The sequence below is a fragment of the Suncus etruscus genome, chromosome 6 (assembly GCF_024139225.1).
Source record: "Suncus etruscus isolate mSunEtr1 chromosome 6, mSunEtr1.pri.cur, whole genome shotgun sequence".
Taxonomy (NCBI): Eukaryota; Metazoa; Chordata; class Mammalia; order Eulipotyphla; family Soricidae; genus Suncus; species Suncus etruscus.
In genome coordinates, this window is record NC_064853.1 from 64,946,827 (window position 1) to 64,959,450 (window position 12,624).

Here is a 12,624-nt window from a genome sequence, read left to right on the forward strand (position 1 = left end):
CTGGGAGGAAAAAGGGGGTCCGAGAGCTCCACTTCTAACCAAAAGATTTTCTCCTCCACATGCCAGCCCCACCAGGCCTGGACAGGCTCAACTCACCCACTGTGCGCAGGCTCCCGGCGTCCCAGGACAAAACCAAGGTAGCTCTCCTCAGGACCTCATCTTGGAGGGATCTGTACTAAGCAACCCCACACCTTCAGGTCAGCCTAAAATCTGACATCACAGTTGTCTGGGGAGGAGACTGGCTAAAGGGAGTGACTCAGACATGCACTGTGGCTGTCCCCACCTTCTCCTTCTCTATCCAAGACACAAGAGCTCACTCACCCAGAGGAGCTTGGCCACTAAGGCCCTGAGGACAGGCAAGGCTGAGGTATAATTGGCTCCCACCCATCCCTCCTCCCCAGCCCTAACAGTTGGTATTTCCTGAGTCTTCTGAACTGCACTGGGTTTGTAAGGACAGATGGGCACTTTTAAGCAGAGCCTCCATTTACCACCACGGTTGTCAGAGTCTGCTCAACTCTGCCAGACACTTGAGGCTCAGATATTTGTAGACCTGCTTAACCAGGGGGCCACTCAGGTGCCACCAACTCTGCTGGGTCCAAGAGGGAGCCATTCAACCCTTCAGTTTTTCACGTGTGTCCCTGTAACCTGATTGAAAATCTCACAAGCCAGCCTCAAGACACTTCTGCCCCTGGCCCCAGTGGCCTTCCTCTGTGACCTGGTGACAAAGCTTGTCTAATTTCTTCTTTATCCTATCAATAACACACATACTTATGCTGAAAACCACACTGGGTCAGTTTCCAGTTGGGCAACTTTCTGGGAAAATGACTTACTCCTAAACCTTAATTTCCTCCTCTGTAAATGGGGATAATCAGTACCTCCTTCACAGACTGCAGATTCAACAGGATAATGAGTGGCACATTCAGCACAGAAGTAGAAGATAGCTTGCCTGCGGTTACTCTTGTCACCTGCATGTGAAGGCCTCTTCTGCCTACATCCTCTGCCCACTGAGTCAAACATAAAGCCCTCCGAATTCACTCCTGTCTATCAGTACTCTCAACTGCCTCCATATTCCAACCCAGAAAAACAGTGCCCCTTCCCTAAACTTGGTTTTTTGTTGTTGTTTTTTGGGGGGCTCGCACCAGCAGGGCTCACAGGTTGCTCCTGGTGGTTTTCTGGAACTATATGGGGCCCTGAATAGATCCAGGATTTCCACAGCTCTCTGGCTATTTAAGTGGCCTCCCTAGCCCATTTTATTTAATTCTGACATCTTCGTTCTATTGTCTTCTGGAAATTCCTCTCTAGCTACAGAACAAACTACCATATGACCTTCACGGCCCAAATCAATAGTCACTACTATAAATCCTGTTTCCCACCTGATGGTTCTTATTCCAGGCTTCCCATGTTATTTTCGTAAATTCACATCTGAAACCAGGAGTTTTATAAATGCATGACAGTATATGTTAAGATTTTTTTTAATTATCTATAATGGTCTGACTCATAAGGGTCCTTATTATCCAAACATTAATCGATACCTTATTCCTTTAAGGGAGCCCTATGCAGCCATCTCTGTCGTGCTCCAGTACTGCTGAAAGACAGTATCTGATAAGAACCTACTAACAGGGAGTGTCAAGTCTTTGTGGTCCACACAAGAGGTCGCCTTTTCCCCAAGAGTCCAGGCGAGCTCTTATTCTAGGAATAAGCCTGCTTGGCTTCTCCTGATTTCTTTGTTCCCCCACCTCCATTATTTATAATGCAGAAAAGCAGGCCCTTCGTGGAAAGCAAAGCTGGTCAAGTTCATTCCAGCTGGTCCAGTCCCAACTCACTAAGCTGCTTTGCCACAAAGATGTTTAATTTAGTCACCTCCACTGAAGCTGCCTTCTCATTCATCTCTCTGGTAGGAAAGCTGGGATCCAGGAAAATGGCAGGGTGAGAAGAAGGCAAGGCACAGAAGCAGGGACAAGTCCAGTAAAAAAAGGGACCCTACTATAAAGATCCCATTCCCTTAAAACCAGCAGAGAAGGGAATGTGACTCACAATGAAACGGTAAACGAACTCCTCTCCAAATGGACCCAAACTTGAAAACATTTTGTAGTTCTTTCCCGAGCTACCAGCTAAGATGGAGCCTGCCACAACCCAAGACAGGACACTGGGAGCCCTAATTCATTCTGGGAGGTCTTCGTCCTCAAAACACCACGAGTGACAGAGGATCAATTCATAAAGCTAGCTAAGTCTCGTGCCCACGCAGCCCAGGAACCAGAATGGGACGCTGAGTGCTGTAAAGAGCAGTCTCTTGTCTATCCTCGGCACACCACCAAGGCCAGCCAGTGAGCCTGAGACAAAGGGAAGGTCACTTCCACTTCCCCACAACCAAGCTCTACCGGAAGTGTGGCTAGCTGGTCACCTGATCTGGAGAGAACCCAGAGCTGAAGGGGCCCCCTGCTAAGGCCCTGAATGTGGGGTGGAACAGGAAGCCAGAGCAGTGAATTGGAAGAGACAAATGCTACAATTAAAATTACAATAGCAAGGATGATGGGTAAAGTTCTAGAAATCTAGACTATATCAAAGAATCTAGAATAGATCAAAGACCCCAAAAATGGAAAAAACGGAAGTGGAAAACAAAAGACAATGGTGGGGAGAAATTGACTTTCTGGTAGAGGATGTAGGATTAGAACTCTGTGTGAAACCCTATTGTTAAAGAGTGTTGTGAATCCTGGTGCCTAAAATAAAAGTTAAAAATAATAATTTTAAGGGCCAGAACAATAGCACAGTGGGTAGGGTGTTTGTCTTGCATGCAGCTGACACAGCATCCTTATAGTCCCTCTGAGCCTAAAGGAGTTAACTTTGAGTACAGAGCCAGGAGTGACCCCGCATCAGCCCTGCCAGGTATGGCCAAAACAAATAAAAAACTTTCAAAGAGAAAAAGAAAACAGAAGAGCAGTAATAGCAAGTTCAAAAAGTAAGAAAAGAAGGTCCAAAGGGACCAGAAGAACCAGAGAGATGGCTCAAAGGTTTAGAGCACACAATTGGCTTGTGAGAGCCCCAGACTGGATCCCCAGCACTCCAAGAAGCAACCCCTGAGGACTGAGACAAAAGCAGCCCTGAGCACTGGGGGAGCGAGGGGAGGGGGGGGACAACAACAAACTACAAGGACTTGAGGGCTGGAGAGACAGCTCAGACTCAAGTCAAAGTAGGAAACTGCATACCATACCGTGCTGTGCATGTTCAAGGCCCGTTTCAATTCTGGGCCCACGGTTCTCCTCCCAGATCCGTTGTGGGGAGCCCTAGTGGTCCCTGATCATTATTTTGGTTTGCAAACAAATCGAAATTATGAAGAGGTGAAACGTCAAAACACACAAAAGAACTTCCCAGACCTGAGGTACAAGTTTCCAAATCAAAGGTTGGATCTTTCTGGCAGAGAAATGGCTCAGCTCTCAAATAACCTCAAAAAAGAGCAGCTAACTCTTCCCCCAGGTGGGCTCATTCTATAGGCTCAAAACTGTGGGGCTTTCTCAGATGGGGGTAAACAAATTAGTCCCCATCTTCGAAACCCCCAGAAAACCCAGCAGCTCCCACCATACCCAATATCTCCCAGCACAGAAACAGCCCAAATCCACAACTAATCTGGAAAAAATTGGGATGCCGCCCAATCTCCCAGGGAGACCAGTCCTGGCTGAAAATGCCAAGGCCTTCTCAGATATTCCCTTCTGCCAGGAGGCATAGCAGTCCCACAGCCACACCCTACAACCTCAATCTTTATTCAGCTAGGGGAGTACCAGGCTGGCAGGAACACCCTCCTATTTCGGGAAACCTCTACAGGATGTGCTCTTTCATAATGAGAGTACACTGAGAAAGAGGAAGGGAAGAAATCTAGCAGAGCTTACACCAAAGGCCCAGAAAGATGGTACAGGAAGTCAATGGAAATGTCAGCAAAACTGCTTGAGGGCACAAGTCTAAACAGCTCTTCAGAAAGATGCATCTGAGGGGGCTAGAGAGAGAGCACAGAGGTAGGGCATTTGCCTTGCATGCAACGGAGTTCAGGACAAAAGGTGATTTGAATCCCGGTGTCCCATATGGTCTCCCCTGCCTGCAACGAGCGATTTCTGAGCACAGAGCCAGGAGTAATTCCTGAGCTCCGCCAGGTGTCACACCCGGGGTTGTCACACACACACATACCCAAAAAAAAAAAACAAAAGATGCATCTGAGAGAAAGCCCAACAGATGTACCATTTGAGAAATTCTCCCAGCTACTGGAATGTTTGAAATTATGGGAAGGTACATAAAAAACTTAGCAAACACACACACAGCATCACATGCAAGACACAGATGACAGCAAACATCTAGAGAGGCCTGACCAACCTGAAAAGTAACATGGATAAAGGTGAAGCCATGAAAGAATTCAACCAAATCTGCATTTTGGGCCAATATGAAATATTAGGGCTCAGATTTACTCTCCTGAAACAACAAAAACACTTATTTATATATATATGTATATATATACATATATACATATATTTATGCACTATATAATTTGAGGAATCCAGGAAACAAAAGACAGATTCCTATGAGACAGCAAACTATTCCTATTTCCAGGAGTTGGGGCCAAGAAGAGAACCTGGTCAGAGCTCAGCAGACTCCAAGACACACTTCTCCCAGATATAGAAATTACCCAAAATCAAACAGACGTAAAAAAAAATAATAACTTTTTTACATGATAATTTTAAAACGTTTTATATAAAAGTATATTTATTTTTATATATCTAATACATTAAGTATATATGTATAAATAATAACATGTTATATACTGAATTATATAAGTATAATATATATTTATATGTGAATATCAATTTAATATAGTATATAAATACATTTATTACATATAAATATATTTGTTTATATATAAAACTTTATATAACTTTTTAATATAGTGATTCAATGAGAATTATTTTAATTAATGTGTATAATTAGAGAGACAATGGACATGAGAGATGAGGACAGAAAAAATACCTGAAACAATCACAGCAGAACATTTTCCAAAGTAGATAGAAACTCTTAAGTCCAGCTATGCAAGGTAGCCAAAGAGCTCTCAACATAAGTTATCTGAAGAAAACTGGCATGACGGCCTCATAGTCACGTTGCTCAAAATTAGTGAGACAAAATCTTAAGTAGATGAGGGAGGGAGCCAGAAAAATGTGGGACAAAGGGACAAAGATGAGGATTACAGATTTTCTTAAATAAATGGGAGATGGGAGTAAACAGCACATTATCAAGGGCAAACAGAACAGTAAAACCTGGCATTCTATTATGACAGAAATACCTTTTTTTTTTTCAGGGACAGGGGATGAAGAGACCACACCTAGAGGTACTCTGGAAAGACCCCTGGCAGTGCTTGGGGAACCATATCAGGACTGAGGAACACAAGCTAGGTACGGGCCTGATGCCTACACAAGCTATGTCAGTTTAACAGACAAGGTCAAAGATCAGAAACAGGGTATCTAACCTACCCAAAATTATCCCAGAGGAGCTAACAATTATATCAGGTAAGAAATAACAAGCATAAGAGTTAGGAAGTAGATACATGTTTGACAAGATTGAATATAAACCAATATTGGACATAAACTCCAGGGTAGCTGTACTTTTTTGAAATGACTAAACCTAGTAAGTTTATCAAGGTGGCAGAACTCAATATTCAGAAATAAATGAGATATGCATATATGCATCAGCAACAAATAACTGGAGTGTGAAAATTAATAATAAAGTACTGACAACTGTCAAAAGGTAAAAAAGCAACTGGTTACTGATGAATAAACGGAATATCTAGATCTTCAGTCAACATTAATAGAAATTTTTGGAACCGGAGTGATAGTAAGGCACTGGCCTTGCACATGGCTGACCAGGCTCAGATCTTCAGCATTGCATATGGCCCTGAGTGCCACCAGGAGTGATTTCTGGGCAAAGTCAGGAGTAAATCCAGAGCACAGCTGGGTGTAGCCCAAAAGTAAACACCAAAAACTCTGACATGCTACAATATTAATTCATCAAACTAAGTGAAATAAGCTTTGACATGGGGTCAAAGCGATAACACAGCGGTAGGCCGTTTGCCTTGCATGCGGCTGGCCCAGGACAGACCTGGGTTCATCCCTATCATCCCATATGGTCCTCTGAGCCTGCCAGGAGTGATTTCTCATGAGTATAGACCCAGGAGTAACCTCTCCCCCACAAAAAAGCCAATTACAAAAATGGACAAAGGGGGCCCAGAGGATTATCAGAAAGACTTAGATCACAGATGTAAGACAGATTCAAACCCCTGGTGCCCCACATATACTGAATGGATCCTGACCATTCTGCTGTCTGACATGCCTACAGTTACCGTTTCCAGCTAAACCAGCTAGATCCAAATGAACATAAAGAGGTACTCTCTGGCTCCCAGAAAATCCTGCAACTGAAAAGATGTACAAACACTTTGACCAACATGTGCCTTCACCATGTGCCACTCAGAGTACCACAGTCAAGTATCTGAAAACAATCACCACCAGCAGGTCCCACAGCCAGGCAAGTGTAATACAACAACAATAAAGGCAAATGTGTGAGGGGTGGGGGGAAGGGGGACAGGAAGGGCACTTGCCTTGCATGCAGTTGAACCAGGTTCAATCCTCAGCATCCAATATGGTTCCCAAGCACAGCCCAGGTGTGACCCAAACCGCTCCCTCCAAATAACAACAACAATAATAATAATAACACAGAAGAATGGCTGGAGAGATAGCATGGAGGTAGGGCACTTGCCCTGCATGCAGAAGGACAGGGTTCAAATCCTGGCATCCCATATGGTCCTCCGAGCCTGCCAAGAGCGATTTTTGAGCATAGAGCCAGGAGTAACCCCTGAGCACTGCCTGGTGTGACCCAAAATAAATAAATAAATAAAACAGAAGAAGAGGCTAGGGACCTTCAGTGCTGGGAATCCACACAGGGTGGGGATGGGATTTGTACCTGCCTTGCATGTGTGGCCTTGGGTCATGAGTCAATATGAGAAAACAAAAATTAATAGGACAGAGATCAACAATAGAGCACTTGTCTTGTATGTGTGAGGCCCCAAGTTTGATCCCAAAAGCCACAAATGAACAAGAAGAGAAATAATTAAGGAGAAATGGTAAATGATTATTAATGGGCAAGGGTTTAAACAAAAGAGAGGTCAGGGAGGTGGGTGACTGGTACACAGCATTTGCCTTGCATGTCTCAGGCCTCAGGGTCAATCTCCAGCACAGGATAATAACAACAATAACAAATAATTTTTTGCAAAAGGGAATGTATGATTCTACTCTGAGATATATAGTCAAGTACATACAACCAAACTGAAAATGTAATAGCCAAGGAGCTGGCAGCAAGATTTATTGTTTCATTGGTACAGAGTTTGCAAGATGAAAACATTCGAGAGCTGGTAATTTGGTAACATTCATTACCAAATGAATTCACTTATACATCTCTACTCCATATTTAAGAATGGTTTAAAAGGTAAATTTTTTTGTTATGTCTATTTTGCCACCAAAATATTGATTATTTTTGTCAGTTTTCATTTCTTGGTGGGAGGGTACTCAGCTCTACATTAAGGGAGTAACCATGCCTAGTGTTCTATGTAATACCAGGGATTTGAACCAGGGTTACAGACTCCTTGGCCACATGCCAGGCAAGTGGCCTACCTTCTGTATTACCTCTCTGGTTCATTGCAATAAATTGTTTCCATTAAAAAAAAAACTGGCGGGGCCGGGCGGTGGCGCTGGAGGTAAGGTGCCTGCCTTGCCTGCGCTAGCCTAGGACGGACCGCGGTTCGATCCCCTGGCGTCCCATATGGTCCCCCAAGAAGCCAGGAGCAACTTCTGAGTGCATAGCCAGGAGTAACCCCTGAGCGTCACAGGGTGTGGCCCAAAAACCAAAAAAAAAAAAAAAAAAAAAAAAAAAACTGGCAATGTGGGTTGGAGAGATAAGACAATGGTGAAGATGCTTGCCTTGCATATGACAGACCTAGGTTTGACTCCTGAGTGCAGAGCCAAGAGTATGTCCTGAGCAATGCTGGGTGTGCCCCAAAATTTAAAAAAATAAAATGAAACAAAAAACAATTAAGTCGTAATGAAAATACCACTTACAGGGCCGGACTGATAGCACAACAGTAGGGCGTATGCCTTGCATGCTGCTGACCCAGGACGGACCTGGGTTCGATGCCCGGCATCCCATATGGTCCCCAAACCAGGAGCAATTTCTGAGGGCATAGCCAGAAGTAACCCCTGAGTGTCACCAGTTGTGTCCCAAGAACAAAAAAAAAATTACCACTTACATACATATTTGATACCAGCCAGCATTAAATATATAATACCAAAGGATATGTCTGACATGTAAAATATCTGTAAAAATAGTGCTAATTTTTAAAATATCTAAAATCAAACATGCTAATTGCTTTTATTTGTGTTAAATGATTCAAGATTAAGATGTCAATTCCCCCCAAAATTGATTAATATAATCAATACGATCTTTTTTTTTTTGGGTCACACCCGGCAGTGCTCAGGGGTTATTTCTGGCTCCAGGCTCAGAAATTGCTCCTGGCAGGCACAGGGGACCTATGGGGCGCCGGGATTCGAACCGATGACCTCCTGCATGAAAGGCAAACGCCTTACCTCCATGCTATCTCTCCGGCCCCAATCAATACGATCTTAATAATGATCTTTTTTGGGGCCGGGAAGGTGGCGCTACAGGTTAGGTGTCTGCCTTGCAAGCGGATGGACCGCGGTTCGATCCCCCGGTGTCCCATATGGTCCTCCCAAGCCAGGGGTGATTTCTGAGCACATAGCCAGGAGTAACCCCTGAGCGTCAAACGGGTGTGGCCCAAAAACCAAAAAAAAAAAAAAAAATAATGATCTTTTTTAATAGAAATTGCAAACTGCTTCTAAAATGCATATGAAGGGTCTAATATTTAAGAATAATTAAAGAAAATGTGAAAAAGAACAAAGTTCAAGATTCTACCGGATTTCAAAACTTGCTAAGAATCTACAGTAATAAAACATAGTGTGCTGCTGGAATAAAGTCAGAAATAATTGATGACAAAGTCCCAAATCGGACCCATTAATCACCAAGTCATGGCAGGGGTGAGAACAAAGGGCTGGATGGAGCCTGAGTCCAGCATGCAGGGCTTCAGGTTCCATCCTCAGCATCTCAAGGCCTCTCAAGAAGCCCTGCATATAACTCTGGTGGCTTTCAGGATCACAGGGATGTCCCACTGCCCAAAACCTCACATGATGGGTAACTGATTTTAACAAAGGCAGAAAGGGAATTCCATGGAGAGATGAGAGTTCAACAAATGGTCTGGAATAAATAGCTCTCCACATTCAAAACACTATCCAAATCATCGCCCTACATCCAGCTGACTAAGTGGGTTAAATCCCAATATTCTACGTTGTTCCCCTGAGCCAGCCAGAAGTGATTCCTGAGTGCAGAGGCAGGAGTAATCCCTGAGCATTGGAACAAACAAACAAACAAACAAACAAACAAAAAAATCTCAGGAGGCTGGGCCACAGAATACTTGTTTGATAGATCAGGCACTAGGGTTAATTCCCAGCACCACAGAAACAAAAAGAAACACGAATAAACAAAAAAACCCTTGAAAGATACCTTTCACCATCTACAAGAGCTAAGCCTAAGTGGACTGTAGACCTGAATGTAAACTTCAAAACTACAAAAGTTCTCAAAACACAATTTGAGTTAGGCAAAAAAGACTTTGTCGTCATGACAACAAAAACATGATCCATAGAAAGGAACATATGGATAAACTGGCATTCATTAGTCACTGTTAAGAGAACAGAAAGGAGGGACTGGATAGCACAGATAGCACAGCAGTAGGGCGTTTAACTTGCATGAGGCCCACCTGGGAAGGATACAGACAGGTTCGATCACCGGCATCCTATATGGTCCTCCAAGCCTCCCAGGAGCGATTTCTGAGTGCAGAGCCAGGAGTAACCCTGAGTAACGCTAGGTGTGCCCCCTCCCCCCAATAAAGAGAGATAGAGTCAGAGACTAAAATATTTGCAATCACATCTCTGGTAAAAAAAAAAGTTTGATGGGGAATAAAGGGCTCAACAACTCAACATACAAAAAATAAAATCACACAATTATTTTTTGTTTTTGGGTCACACCTGGAGGCGCTCAGGGGTCACTTCTGGCTCTGTGCTCAAAATCATTCCTTCCTGGCAGGCTTAGGGGACCATATGGGATGACGGGATTCGAACCACCGTCCATCCTGGGTCGACTGCGTGCAAGGCAAACGCCCTACTGCTCTGCTATCTCTCCGGCCCTCACACAATTTTTTTAATAAACATTCTCAACAGCACCTCAGAGCAAATAAGAACATAGAAAAATGCTTGGCAACATTAGCCATTAGGGAAACAAACTGAAACCACAATGAGCTACCACTACAGACTTATTAGAAGTCTCAAATTAATGAGACTGATCAGACTGTGTATTGAACTGGAACTTTCATATACAACTAATGAACAGGTAAGATGGTCCAACCACTTTGGAAACATGACAATTTCTTAAAAGTCAAATCATCCTCTGATCCAGCCTTTCCAGGCCTGAGAATTCACCCAAGAGAAATATGAGTTATTGGCTCATGCAACCGCATAAATGAATCTCTAAATAACTGTAAATAGATGGGAGAAAAAGAAAGAACAATCTGTCTGAATTGGATCACACAAAACTAAGACTGCAGCAGCAAACACTGAGGCGTATTATTTTTATTGTAATGGTATCTTCATGGCTATAGAGAGAGATTAAAGATTACTGCATTTTTAATTCATTCTCTTTACTATGTACCTCCATAAGGCTATTCTTCAAAAAAATAAATTAAAAAACAGCGCTTTGTTTTTTGGAATAAAGCACAAGAAGACAGGGAGAGGTGAGAGTTTAGAAAGCAGGGTTCCTGGAGGCAGAGAGCCTTCCTCACTGGACAAGTACTGATACGGGGCACATATATGAAACAACCCCTTTTTCTATGGGAAAAGTGACCATTCACTAGCTAAAGGAAAGAAGGCCAGGAACAGGTTTTTGACCCTAGGGAACATAGGGAGAGAGTGGTGAAAGCAGACAGTGGCCTTGCTGATGTATGGCACAAACTGCCATCCATGATTAAACATGGCCTGTTTAATCCCAGATCTTCAAAAAGTCAAGATGTGTCCTCGAGCAAAAGTTTAGGACAGATAATGCTCTCCATCATCCAGGTTAGGGCTTGGCTTCACACTACACCCAAAAAGGAGACTATCCCGCCTCTGCTGGTTCCAAACACAGGCCTGAAGGGTTGAGACTCAGCCAGAAAATCTGGGTGAGGCAAAAGTAGAGTCTGGCTGAGACCCTATGACAGATCTCCCCTCCAATGCCATTTCCCCAGGGCAAGGACCCAGACAGTGCCAGGAAAAGGGCCAGCACCCCAGAACGGACAAGGCCTCTTTGCTGGGCAACTAAAGCCTGTCTAGGCCAGGCCCCCACACCATGATGAAGTGAGTGAGTCCCCAGGAAGCCGCCTGACACCACAGCCACCCGCTGCCCACCTTCACTGGTCAATGCCACTGCAGTGGTGCCCACGTTCATATTTCACCTTCTCCCTCCCATCTCTCTCAGAATTGGGGTCCTGCCACCTTGCAGCTCAGTGCCTTCCTGCCCACTGATTCCTTCGTAGCTCTGGCACTGTGGCTACATAAATCAGCTATGGCATAAATCAGCGCTGCCCTCTGACCTTTCGGGGATGCCTAGCAGGCTGGAGGCTACCTTTGCCTGCAGCTGCATCTCAGAGGTGGCCAGCTGGAGAGGTGACCAGCCAAGGCGACACCCCTCCTCCTGAGTCTGGAAGCCTGGCAATCACCTCCAAGAGGAGAGGAGGCCGAGATGCCCCATCCACCCAGTTGGCAAGAACTGGTCCTGCGGGAGGGAGAGGGCTTGGCAGTCGCAAAGGCCACACACAGCCTTGTCCTAGGCCCGGAATGACAAGGAGCAAAATGTAAGGAAGCAGTCACGAAGAGCCCCACTCCCCAATGCCCCATGCCAGGGTAAAATACGGGGCTTCTAGACGGGCCCCCAGTTTGCCCCCCAGTGGACCTAATCTTCCTTACCTGCTGCCTCCGAGGGGCTCTGTCACGGGCTCAGTTTCAAAGATGTCCAGTGGGCCCGGAGACGGAGGAGGACGGTCCCTTGCGGGCACCACACGGCGCCCCACTCCCCAGCCCTAATAAGCAGCGCCGGCGGGCTGGTCCCTGGGTCACCACCGACGCCGCCGCCGCCGCCGCCGCCGCTGCCGGCTGGCCGGGACCCCGGAGCCCTCCTCGGGGGTCCCCTGGGGCCCCTTCCCGGCTAGGTAGGTCTCCTGCACGGCCCAGGCCACCTGCCCCTCCTGCACGCCGGGCAGCCAATTCGCTTCCTGCACCCCGGGGCGCCCTTCCCCTGACAGCCCCGCGGGGCCCACCGCGCCCAGCACCACCGCCTCTCGCCGCGGGTGCCCGCAGCTCTCCCAGGGCGGGTCTCGGTCTTCGGGCTCCTCGCGGCTCCCCGGGCGCCGCTCCCGGGGCGCCCAGGACCCGCCTCCGGGCTCGGAGCCCC

At 45.7% G+C, this 12,624-nt stretch overlaps 1 protein-coding gene across 2 annotated transcripts in view; it reads right to left on the bottom strand.

The window, feature by feature from the left end:
- Positions 1 to 12,279, bottom strand: part of TNK2 (tyrosine kinase non receptor 2) — a 38,686-nt gene extending 26,407 nt beyond the window's left edge. The window contains exon 1 of one of the 2 annotated variants that reach the window (XM_049774439.1): positions 12,141 to 12,279. The gene's annotated coding sequence lies outside the window, so the exon portion shown is untranslated. The remainder of the gene's footprint in view (positions 1 to 12,140) is intronic. The other variant, XM_049774438.1, reaches the window with a different exon arrangement.
- Positions 12,280 to 12,624: the final 345 nt, after the last annotated feature.